The following is a 13,803-nucleotide window of genomic DNA, read 5'->3' as shown; positions in this document are numbered from 1 at the left end:
GTAAAGGTTGGAGAAACATAGACTTGATTTGTAGAAATTAAATCTGGAAGAAAAACTGTGAAGAGCAGGTATGGTGCTAATAGTCTCCAGCATTGTGCCACAGAGAAATAATTCTGTACAATAGTGGAGAAACAATGGCTCAAAGAGGTCGCATTTTTACTGTCCTGGGCTTATGACCAGACATCTGGACACTGATGTGAGTGGATAGTCTGAGATGAAAGGACTGGACAGAAGGCAGCAACCAGAGATAAAGAGATAAATGCTAGGGAGCCATCAGCTTTGTGACAGTTGCTGAGAGTGAATTAAATCATAGAGGAGCAAAACCCAGCAGGAGATGGGGAAGCATTGACAGAAAATGGGAAGACAGAGAGAATACTGAAGAAATTATTGAAACACTGGAAAACAAAACAACCAGGCATCAAGTTGTGGAAACATGGTGGGGAAAGGGAGAGTTGTGGGGGATAAGATGACTTGCTCTCATCTTCTAAGGGCTCCACATTCCCATGAACGCTTATAGCTTTGCATAAATTCACACGCAAAACATAAGGAGCAGATTAAGCTGAACTGGAAGGGAACCACAATGTGGGGAGGTAATAATTAAAGGCAGTTGCTGGGCAGCTAAAACGTATGGGAGATTGATTATAAATAGACAGAGATAGGTCTGCTGAAGTGGCTAACGTGACAGCAATCCTGAGGGAATGGACAGCAGCTAGAGGCCAGCCCAGGACAGGGAAGGTATTGTTCCTCTCACCCCACTCATCACAGGCACTAGCCCCAGTCTGCTTGTGAATCTTGAAACAAGAAGGACCGAGTGAAAAAGCCATAAACTGCAGACCTCTGAAGACAAAATAATCTGTGGCTGTGTACATTGTTTGTGATATGGAGAATGACATCCTGGCTCACACTCCATAGCAGCTTTACCAGTATAACCATCAGGGCTTTGGCCATTATAGGGTAAAGCTAGCATCACCCTGGGTAGCATCAGAAGAGACTGCTACCAGGAGGACCACCACTATTATTACTAGCTGCAATAAAAAAAGCACTTCTTAAAATGTTTTTTCTACCTAATTGTCAAAACTGAATAATATTATCAGCTTTTTTATCCTTTGAGTATTTTTCTAATAAGAAAGCGCAGAGATGCACTGCAAATAAAAGCAGAAGATTTGAGGATGCAAAGCAATCATGCAAAATGACTTTCATATCAGTTTGATAAGCAGCTGAAATTTAATAACTACATCTCTCCTATGGTGCTGGATGAAAGTTTAATACTTTATGCTTTTGCTTCTTTCTTCCGCACGATGCTTATTCAGAATCATAACTTTTCCTTTTATAGTCACAGCAATGCTTAGGTGCGGTGGATTAATCGAAGCCTTACGAGACTCCAGTACAGTCCAGACTATAGTGACTTATAATCAGACCCTAGGAGGAGACTGTCAGGGGTCATAAGGGAAATGAGCAGAGATCCAAATGTAAAAGTAATATTTACTGAGGATAATGCACACAGATCTTACTGTCCCAGTAGGCAAGATGGAAGGCCAGTCTTTTACAACCCAGTTCCAAGAGATGCTGGATGCAGGAGAGGCAAAAGAAAGAGGAAGGTAAAAATGTCTCTCAGAATCTGGCCAACGGATTCTGGCCCACAGATTTTGACTTAAAATGTGATTCAAAACTCCCGGAATGTGAGACAAAGGCAAATTAAGATACTAAATCAATAAAATTCAGACACCAACAAGTACAGGGCTGAGGGGAAAAAAAACAAAGACTAAACTAATAAACAAAACAAAACAAAAAACAATCCCCCAAAAAACAGAGCCCATCCCTTCTCATTTGCAAACTCGTGCTGGTAGCATTCAGTACCTTTTCAGAGGCTTTTCCACTAACAGGTGACACAGCCCCCAGCCCCGTGTGAACTTGCCCTACCTTGGAAACCTGCACGAGGTTAAAACAGCTGCACCGGGGACCTCTGAGCCCTGCCTGACAGGTTTTTCCAGAGTAAGCTTGTGATGGGAAGGGTGACATGGACAGAGTCATGGCCAGGCAGGTGCGGGTCAGGAGGAGTGAGAGAGCCAGGAGTGGTGATGGGACGTGAGAAGGGGCAGGTGAGCAGGCAGGGGGGCTGGCTGGGGCAGAGGACAGGGCAGAGGACAGGGCAGAGGGGACAGAGTGAGAACAGGGAGCAAACAAGGTCCTGTCTGATAGGGGCAGGGGACGGGAGATGAGCAGAGGCAGGAGCTGGGGCAGGAGCAGGGCTAGTGACAGGGACAAGGGCAGGAACAAGGGCAGGGACAAGGGCAGGGGCATGGACAGGGGCAGGGACAGGGACAAGGACAAGGGCAGGGACATGGACAGGGACAAGGAGAAGGGCAGGGACAAGGGCAAGGGCAAGGACAAGGGCAGGGGCAAGGACAGGGGCAGGGATAAGGGCAGGGACAAGGACAGGGGCAAGGACAGGGGCAGGGACAAGAGCAAGGGCAAGGGCAGGGGTAGGGCCAGGGGCAGGGACAAGGACAGGGGCAGGGGCAGGGCCAGGGGTAGGGTCAGGGGCAGGGACAAGGACAGGGACAGGGGCAGGGCCAGGGGCAGGGCCAGGGGTAGGGGCAGGGGCAGGGACAAGGACAAGGACAGGGCCAGGGGCAAGGACAGGCCACGGGCAGGGCCAGGGCCAGGGCCGAGTGGCGGCTGCTCCGCGGCAGCAGCGCCCCCTTCTGCCGGCTGCCGAGGCCGCAGCCGCGCTCGGAGCTGCGGGCAGCTGCGCATCCCTCGCATCCCGCGGGCTGGGAGGGACGCTGAGACACTGGGGAAATGTAGAGCGTGGCTGGGGATTAGAAAAAAGGACTTAAAAATCAAAAAACTACAAGTCGGTCGTTTGCAGGCAGATGCTAGGAAGTCTGCGGATTCACTGGTGGACGGGTGCGTGGCTTCAGTTTCCAGCCTGTGTGTGAATGTGTATGTGCTGCTAAAACAGATAATAAAAAGAATACAAATGAAAGAACATCTGATGTAGTCATCAGATCTAACTACGGCACTTTAATATGAACTGCAACTCCAGATGTTGTCTTAAGAAAATGAATCAATTAGACAAATGAGGAATCTCTTCCTAAATTGTAACAGGAGGAAAAGTCCAGTAGCTGCAGACTATTGTATAAATGTCCTAATGGCTTTCATTCTTCTCATATACCTGTCAGCTTTACTACAAGGCTCCTCGTCTTTAAGTTGTTGTTTACCTTCCTGAATACTGGTTTGATTTGAAAAAGTGTTCTAAATGTTCAACACCTTTTACCCTGAAAATAATAATACATCAGCCTTTAGGAGTTGAACCCAGCAGAAACTGGTGTCACTATTCATAAAATAATTGAGTTTACACAAAAAGTGATTTCTGTAATAGCCCCCTTTTTACAAGTATGTACATTTTATTTAAAATTACTGACTCAAAAAGCAAGGTAGGAAAAAATCACCTCCAACAACTTCCTGTAATTGCGAATTATTGTGAGGGAAACAGAAGGAAAAGATTTTGAAATTATGAGCCATTATGCTTGAGAGAGAGAGGGAGTAAGTGAGAGAGAGGGAGAGGGAGAGAGAGAGGCAGTGGGAAAAAAAGACATCTCGGCTTCATGAAACACAGCTGACAAGCTCGACTAAATTACCCCCGGACCATTACAAAAATCACTTAATTGCCAACCATTTTGTTAGGTCAATTGACTCTAATTGAAAAAATAACAAAAAGCTTATTATGCTGCAAATGCGGCCGTGGAAAATGAGTCTTCTGTTAGGAGGAAACAATAATTCTAAATTTCAGCTGCTGCTAACACTACAAAGTTCAGTGTTTTCTTCTGATAGAATCTACTGTGCAGGGGAAAGTGAATATGCTCCAATTGATTGATATTTCTTTTAATGCTGCCCCCTCTTCCTTCTTCCTACTCACAGCCCCTTCAGTCAACCCACCCACCCCGCTCAGTTTTATTTCCCTTCCTTGTTGCCTCATGGCTCTCTTTTCCGTGGCAGGGTCGATGTCAGTTTTTGTTCCTAAGGCATTTGTGGTTTGGGGGTGTGTGAGGCTGCCGTGACTCCTCTTTTCAGCTTGTTCACAATAACCTCAAAATCCAGGTGAGGGGTTAGGAGATGCACCTTGCTAAAACCTGGCCCCCTTCACTTTCCTCTTTTCCTCACACTGCAATTTTCTTTAAAACCTGATAAGAGAGAATTGTTTACATATTTTCACCATTAAAAAAAAAAAACAAAACCTTTAGAAAGAGTCTCCCCAACGTAAATTAAAAAGCACAAACCCTGACTGGTAAATAGGATTGTAATTATTTATAATGATCAAATTTTTAGGAGTGTGTGCATGACTTTGTTCATTTCAAAAGATAAACCGGCTGGAGCTCCACCATTGTCCCAATTACAGATTTGAATACTGGAGGTTCATAATGGGATTGATTCTGCTCTGTGAAAAGTAATTATTTGTCCATAAAACCAGGAGGCTGCAGAAATGAACTCGGATGGCAACAGTCTTTTGTTCAGCTCCTTTGCAGTGAAAAGGTAGGGAATGGAAGAAACTTCTTAGTAGCCACAGTTCATGATTAAATATTTCTGTAATCATGTCTACATATTAGCTTCTTGTACTGTGTTAAGAAATTTTTTTTCTGATTTTATCCTTTCAGGGAAACTGCCTGACTGCGTTGCACTTTTACAAGGCCCAAAACTCTTGAGCCGACTACAGTGAAACGGTGAACAAAAACCAATGCAATAGAGCAGGATGTTCCTTCCCAGTATTTTAGAAAAAGAAGAAAAACAGAAAAGCAAAAAACTTTGTGCATGTGTATGATTTTGCTTTGCCTTTTATAGCTACGGTAGATCTTCTAGTGCTTTACAAAGCAGTGAGTTAAATACTGGTGGCGTGGTGCCTGTGTAGGCAAACGGCACAGCCATTATGTGCTCAGCATACGTTTTTATTGTTTCTTTATATAGAACCAATATCACTTACACAGAGGGGGATGCAACAAATATATCAGACCATGAAGCACACATATGTGCTGTTTCTTTCTGAGCATCCGCAGCTGTATATAATCAATGGAACATTCCTTTGGAGTGCACCACAGGTCAGCAGGAACCTTGACACACAGCTGAATTTATGAGTGATCACATTGTTTTAAATATGCATCACTTAGATTTCTACAGGTGTTTAAAGATTTGCCTCGACATCCCCTTTTTTTCTTTTTTTTGTTCCTTTTGTGAAAGGCGTGCACATGGAAAACAGAGATTGTATAATTAAGGCTTCCATTTGGATGCTAAAATTGATATAATTCACCATAACTGACAACAGAGAATATTATATCATCTCTAAGAAAAAAAACCCACTCAAAATGCTAAAAAAAATTAAAATTTGCCGGAGTAAAATATTGCTTCTAATCAGGGACCAGAAAACCTCGAAATTCACCAAGCCTTGTTGAATGTGGGGGACTTTGTAAATCATTAGGAAAAAAAAAATTAAACTGTTTTTATATACTTCAAAATACATGTGAGTAATTCTAAAAGTATAAATCAAAAATAAAAATAACACATTAGAAAAACCCTGTTTGAAACATGTGACTTAAAATAAAACAAGCATTATTAATTATCTGCTCCCTTTATAGTAGAAGAGATATAAAATTAAATAGATAAAATCTTAAGAGAAACCAATGTGCATGTATTGAGAAAAGACAATGAAGCTTCACAGACCGAATAGAACCAATTCCTTTCAAATAAGCGGGAAAGCCCTACAGAGAGAAATAAAAGTGAAGAATGGTGAATTCTGTAACACTTGCCAGACCAATGAGCTTCATCAATTAATCACAGCAAAATAATCACCACCTACATTAAAGAATAATACATGAAAAGGACAGGGCATAGCTTTAACTTATTCAGAAAGGGCTGACTCCCTAATCCCTCTGAGTCTTGACATGTTAACTGGGTAGCGACTAATTAGATGTCAAAAATTCATAAGCACTCTTTAATATTGCATATATCTGCGGCAGACATTTCAATATGAGAGTTGTATACACAGAAGTCACTATAGCATTAAAACACAGCAGGGTGGGAGAAATAAAAGGAAAACAATAAAAACAATGGCCCTTAAAAACCCAAGAGAATGCCTCCTTTGGAAGTGTGTACTTTCTTATTCAGAAAAGGTATCACCTTAATAAGAATTATAGGCAAAGAGGTTTCACTGTTCCATGCTGTGTGGACGAAAAGAGGGAGAAAAGACTGACTTATCAAAGGCACTGGCAGGTAAATAGTAATTTACTATGCATGCACAATGAACATTACACAGTGCCTTGACACAGGGCGATAATGAAAGACATGCTATTGTGGCATCCATCGAGGGAATTTTTTTTCTTCATTCTTCCTTCCCTTGTCTCTCTTGAGTAAAGAAGCAGTGATGTTTCCTGGCAGCTGCCTCCTGTTTCAAGCCATTTCACATAATATAGAAAGAACCTGAAGTTTAGTGTATTAAGTAAGTGAGTTAGTTTGCTGGTTTGGCGATATATACATTGCTTGTGTGTGAACTTATATTTCAGATGCAGGGCTCTGTATTTTTAAAGAACAAGCCTTTTCCTGTCTGAAGAATTATATGAACCTGTCATATACAAGAAGGCAGCAAGATTAAAAACAATGCATCATATAATACACTGTTTTATGACTTGCATCCTTTAATTGTAGCTCTCAGGAATAAAAAGAGAGCAATGTGCTGTTCTTTATAATGCAGAATTGCCATTCTCTCCTTTGACTAACAATGTGTACTGTACAGGGCTAGTAGTCTGTGGAGAATCCTCTATTTTCTCCTTTACCAAACAGCAAAGTTAAATTCCACTTTTTTGATGCTTCTAACTAGCTTACAGGCAGCAAGCCTTTGAATTTAGACTGCATGCAGTATGGGAGGCTGTGACTGTAATCCTCCTATAGCAGCTGCGGCTGTTTAAATGTGACATGGCTGCAACTGGAATATTTTAATTATTTTAAAAGTGTAAAATCATGTAACATGATGATATAAGGTAAGCAGCTTCATGTAGAGAAAAAATTATAACATTTGTACATCTCATGGTAATAGTATTTAAAGAGACAATGTGGTTCTCCTTGTATGATGCAATGTGTGTAATAATGATATTTGCACGTATCAGCTGATTAGTATTTTCATAAGCTGACACCTCACACTGTGATGGCAAATTCTGGACTGATGAAGTACAAGAAGAAGGATGAGATGCACTCTAATGACTGCTGACCATGTTAGATTGAATGGTCACTTGTTGTTCAGTTATACCTGGCCTTGCCTTTGAAAGTTGCTGCTTTAATTTTGATTCCAAAAGACCTTCTATAATCAACACTGAAACTGTAATTAACTGCTTGCATTTGCCATTATTACACTATTCACACCTTTTTCTTGCAATTGTAAAAGTGTTTCCTAACACTTATGTTTGTCCATGTCTTGAGTGTCCAGGGGTGTTTTGTGAGCACACACTTTGTGGTTTTAGACTAAAATCAAAATATTAAAGGGCAACAATTAATTAGTGATTTCAATCAGAAGGCGATGATCTGCAGTGCTGGTAGTAGTTTTTGATTCCTTTTCATCCCTTTTGTCGTGTTCATGCCAGTTACATAATAATGCTGATGATAATGTGATTCTACTCCATTTTCTGGCCCACTTGGCCAGCGAGGTGGCCCCAAAGCACTCAGTGCAAAGCATTCTCCACTTGCCTTTGCTAGAGCCCGAGTGCAGACTGGCTCACTGGGATGGGATCTGGCTGACTGTGACAATTTTTCAAAAGGATCCCAAGGATGCTGGGAAAAAAAGGAACAAATAGGAACGGATGCAGGTTTCCCTGTAACCATAGTAGCTTGTTTGTTCTGTGTTAACCAGGGTAGGCTTGGATGCTCAGGAGCAGGAGGAGCTTCCACACTCCAAACAGTGCATGTGCAAAGCTCTTGTCTACAAACCCCAGTGAGCTTGTACCTACCATGGTGCATTGTTCAGGGCTTCCTTACTAATTGGAAATTCCTGATTTTTGATTTGATCAAAACCAGCATTCTATCTACATCATAAACATTTCATAAATTATTCTTAATACCCAGTACTTATGGGTACCCAGTAATGAAACCTGTGGGTTTGGAAGCATTTTGGTTGGGGGTGAGAAGGAAAGGAGAAGAAAGAAAAGTCCTTCCTTTCAAAGACAGGCCTACTCTGATAAGGGCTGTTGAAAACCTGTATCTTATTATTATTGGTGAAATTCACGTGTGTTTCAGTGGATTAAGGCTAGAAATTACATTAATTCAACGAACCTAAAGAAACAAATTAACTAATGCCTCCTTTAAATGCTGAAAATAAACTGGTGTAAGCATCCTTCGTTCATTTACACCACTCCAAGGGTCCCTGATACAAAATAAATCCTCACTTTGAAAAAGTCAGGTTTTCCAGGGGGTTGTTTTGTTTTTATAAGAATCCTAGTTTTCTGGTAAGACTGCTTTACTGGATAAGTCTAAATCCAGAACAAATGTACAAAAAGAGACCTGGTCCTACCTAGTCCCTGACTGCCAAGCAAAATTCTGCAAGCCCAGTATAATGCATAAGTCTGGCGATAGTGTAGCCTTAAAATGAGTTTTTCCCCGGGGTGGGGGAGAAGACAAATATTTGCATAACTGATCAATAGCTGAGCATCCCTTTAGTCATTCCACACTGTTGTCCACAGGCAACTTGTGAGCTGACAAATTTGGAACTCTGTCTGCAAAATCGTCTAAGTCTGAAAAACTAAGTCATCACAAGTAAAGGTCATATCCAGCAACTGCATGCAGAGGGTAGTGTGATTGTGGCTTATTTTAAAGGATAAAAAAAATATCATTGGGGGAAAAAGTATGAACAGGTGCAGTTTTGGATCTCCTTAGACCATACTGGGTCAGTAAGTTTTGTGGATAGTTAATAAAGGAGGTGGATGTGTTCCCAAAGGTAAAGGAATATGCAACACAAAAGTGTAAGCTCAGTCAAGACTGGAAGAGTGTCTGCTGACATTTTAATCTTTTTTATGGTTTTATACTGGTTACAAGTGTCCAGAAAGATGGAAGGAGTAAAACAGAAACCAGAAGAGGATAGAGCCCCTTTCACTACACGTCCCTTGAACCAGTGAAATCAACTAGTGAGAATGACCACTGCAAAAAGTTGTGCCTGTGAATTCCTAAAAAAACAAAAACATCAGTCTAGGCCAGTTTTTGCTCTTTCTCTTGTTCTGTACAAACACTGTCCTGGGCCAAGATAGAGCTGACTGATGCCACAACACTTCAGAAGCCCAAATTGCTGAAAAAGCTGAGAGGAACAAATGGGAATCAGCAGAACGCATCACCAAAAGGACAAATAACAGATGGACAAACATAATTCCAAAGCAAATGCCAAATACTGGAAGGAACAACAGAGTTGGGTAACATACTGGAAGAGAGGCAAAATAGTTAGATTCAGAGGACCAGCACAAATGCCAAAAGGCCTTTAACAGAAGAGAGAAGGTGAAGCTAGACAGGCAAAAGAGAAACTGCCTTAAAAATTCAGAGTATTTGTAGCACAAAATATTTCTGTTAGGCTCGTGGTGTCTCATCTTAAATATTTCCATAGCACTCAGTGTTTTCTACTGGGCACAGCACTCCGTACACTGGAGCTGTATATGGACATGCTGACAAGAAAGTATGAAACTGGGATGGCCAAACCCAACTTCACTCATATAGCTCTTCTGAATTCCCATGGTGGCCACAAAAAATGTGTTCATTGTGTAGATCAGCTGTCATCCAATGAATATTACCCCAGGAGCAGCCCACAGGGGCACCAATGGGCACAGGTTAAGTCCAGTAAACCACCACCTTTGAAATTCATTCTGTCATTAAAATGCAGTTCATATAAATTTGTTAAAGTTTTTAATTGTAAGGTGCTCTCACTCAAAAAAATGCATACAGGACTGTGCTTAGCTGTGCTCCAAATTACTCATCCAGTTCTAAGAGTTAATCACAGAACAAATGTTCTTGTATTGAATTATTGGTGTACCTTCCTGTCACAAGCCAAAGAGTTGTTTGTGCAGAAGCATTATAAAATAGGCTGTAGTGCTATTGAAACAATATTAACCAAGGTAGAGGGTTACAGAGTTTGGTCCCTTTTCTACCCACTGTTGAGGTCAATTCTATTATTTATGTGGTTGAAAGCACAACAAATAGATACTGTTATAGCTCTTTAACCAAAGCTTATGGTGTTAAATTTCTGATTACACTTGGTAGAGAGTGTGAAAATCCCCAAATCTCCTGGTTTTCCTCTTCTTGTTGCCAATGGTTTCTGAATGTCATTAAGGACAAGAAATACATATGACAATAACTACATGAAGATTTTATTTTTGCTTAAAAATGTGGTAGATTTCTTGCTGACCCTGTCAACAACTACGAGTACTAATTTGCTAGCTCAATGACTCATCATCAGTTCAGTTTACATGTAGCTAACAAAGGTCAGCCCTGAGAAAAAAATATTTGATTTCAATACCTAATTCAAGGAGGTGTGATATTTCTATGGGTTTTTTGACTGCTTAATGTAAAACCCTCTAATTGCAGGACCTGAATAGTTCTAGGTTCACTGTCTCACTTTAAATTAGATTTGAGAATCATTAAGTCAGCTTCCTGAAAGCATCTGACCTGTGTTGGCTGTGTACAGTACAAACGCAATGTTGGACAAGGGGTTCTGCAGTTAGAGGTCACATATTTTCATTGGGTTCTGCTGACTGGGGTCAGGAGATTCTCTTTCTGAGTAATTCAGCACAGTTTCAGACCTCAGCTGTGCTGCTGGGGGTCACTGTTCTTGGTCAGGTTGCCATGGGGAAGGGATAAGGGAAAAGTGGACTTTTGTGCTTCCTTCCATTTGACTGCACAGCTTGCTGCTTAGCACAGGGCACTTTGACAGGAAGTGGCTGTGAGGAAGCCCACACTTGTTCCAGTTCATCTATCACAACAAGAGCTATTCTGGAGTGAAAGGATACAACCTAAGGGATGCAGAAATTTCAAAAGATCAAAATCAGAGCATGTGCATGCTCCCAGAGAAAAAACTCACATGCAAAACACTGTAAAGCATGAAAAATGTGGTATTGGGCTGTTTAGGGATGTGGTGTTCTGTTCTGTTTAGGCTGTGATTTTTTTTCCCTCTCATCACTTAATATATCAGATGTAAGTGGTTACCGTAGAAGCAGTTAGTATGCAAATGCCAGGACAGCAGGGATGGTTTTGGTGCTGGTGTCTCCCTTATTTGACACTTGCACAAAGGCTTACAGCCCAGGAAAGGAGCCAAAGCCCCCAATCAGACCAGGCTGCTGCTGCTGCTGATCTCATTCTACCGGTAGGAAGCTTCATGGACAGTGTAGGCCAGTGTAGGCCAGTGAGAAACAATAATCTATACACATACATATTCTAGTAGAAAGGAATCATTTATTGAAAAAAAAAAAAATAAAATAGAGAGATGCTGAAAAAAAGATAAAAAGATAGGTGCTCTGGAACAGGTGAGTATAATTTCCACTAGCTTATGAAAGCTGAGTCCTTGAACTGTCAAGAAATTGGATGAATTTCAGCCCTGGTAATAATGCTGTAGCCTATTATACGTCTACTGGTCCACAAACATATATTCTTCACTGGCTCCCACTCCTTTGGCATCATATTCTGCACTTTGAGAGGTGAGGACTGAAAACAGTGAATGACATGATATTTTATGTCTAAAAGAAGAGGAATATACTCCTAGCTGTGATTAAAACACCCTGCATAGGATAAGCAGGGAGAATTAGCAAAGGTGGAGAACAGTAACTGCTGCACTAAATAGATTCAGCTGTACTTAAATGTTTTCATGCCATTATTGAACCAAATATTTATTTTTGCTTGTCAGGAGGATATATTTGGAGAAAAGTTGAAACTTTTTCATCTTGATTTTAGGATCCCTTTTATTCTTCTCTTATGTCATATGAATATTTTATTTTGGCATTCTTCAGTTGAGTCTGGAAATTACATTTTAGCCAAGTGTAGGATCTGGTTTTCTACCTTGGAAAGCACAAAGTAGGGACATTTCAGGTAACTGAAAGGCAAAAATAGGTTGTACCTCTCTGTATTGTTACAGATGTTATTACAGTTCTCATGATTGCCATTACAAATGTACCACGCTCCACTTTACCCACACCTGTATTTCCTTGTTCTCAGAACTGGAAGTCTGCAGTCACTTAGAGGTTTGAACTGGAAAATGAGCAAAATGCAACACTTCTGAATCCCACAATCAGCCCTCAGCATGCACCCATCCAGGAATGGACCCAACAGTGAGGAGTCAGAGCATCCTGTGACAAGGCTGGCAGCTCAGAGAGTAGCACTGAGGAAAGAGAGTTAAGGATACTCCCCATTCAGTGACAGTGAATGTGCAGAACCTCCCCCAGGGCCTGAAATTTTGGTTTTAAAAACAACATAGAAAATTTGACTCTCATTTCTAGCACTAAAAGTGATCTCTTCTGAGAAGAAGATCCCAGTCCACTATCAGACCTTACAATTAACCATTCTGGTCCTTTTCTGCACATAGTTGTGATGCTGTTGGAAGATACTGAAGACTTGAAGATTTTAGAGGTAATTTCAGGTTTATTAAAAAGTATGCAAATTTATATTTTCGTAGTATTTTGCTGATTTTAACTGAGATGGACAAAATTTCTACACAAATAATGTCAAATGATACTCGCTTCATGTTCTTGAGATCAGATCCATTGGCCTCACTGCAAGCATGTTTGGGAAATCATGCATGAAAGCACAGAACTGGTTCAGGCTGTGTCTTGTAACAGGGTCCAAAGCCAGCAAGGCTTTTTTGACTTGCTTTCCTGAGGCTTAGGAAGCCCACAGGAGAATGCCATTTATGTCTCTTGTTCTCACCATCTCTTGTCTCATTGGACTTAATTTCAGAAAATTAAATAAATGTTGTAAAGTGACCAGACATGTTAATACTTGAAAAGCTTTATGAGATAAATGTTCCAACAAGTGATTCCACAGAAGGAAGGGCAGTGCCATGAGCTCAGCAGTGTTGTTCTCTTGGGTAGCCAGCTCAGACACTATGGCTGGCCAAAAGGCACGTGCAGACCTTGGGCATTTGCATAGGTAATGACAGGATTGGGAAGGCAACAATGCTAATGTGTACTTAGGACAAAAGATCAGGGAATGTCATAAAGAACTGAAAATATGTTAATACAGCCAGAAAGGGAAAAAGGCAGACAACAGTAACTTCAGTGAGGCCACAGAAATACTAAGGATGTTTTTGTAGGAAATCACTCTCTGAAAGTCCATTGCTCACAACTTTTTCATTTTGACAGGTAATGTCAAAATGTCAGTAAATCTACTGATTTACTAAATCTCACTCGAGACCACCTGGGTTGTGGTTTGTTGTTTCTTTCCCCCCCACCCTTGTTTGTTTGTTTTGTTGTGGTTTGTTTGTTTGTTTCTTGGGTTTTGGTGGATTTTGGTTTTTGGGGTGTTTTTTGCTGGCACCCTTATCCTTTGTAATTCTAACACAGGATTTAAGTGTTAACTTCAAATCCTGCATGGATACACTGACGTCTTTTGCGTTTACTGAACTTACAAATGGAGAAAAGAACCCTACTGCACAGGAGATTTGAATAGGTGGATAAGTACCAGTGAAAGTATTTGCATAAGGAAAAGAATTCTATTTTATAACTCAACATGAGAAGCATAGATTACTTTGCACATACTTATTAAGATTAGTCCATAAGAATTCATTACTGGCATCTTACTGGA

The sequence above is a fragment of the Parus major genome, chromosome 5, assembly GCF_001522545.3.
Source record: "Parus major isolate Abel chromosome 5, Parus_major1.1, whole genome shotgun sequence".
NCBI classification, from domain to species: Eukaryota; Metazoa; Chordata; class Aves; order Passeriformes; family Paridae; genus Parus; species Parus major.
The sequence above is the reverse complement of the archived record's forward strand: the minus strand, read 5'-3'. Positions refer to the sequence as shown.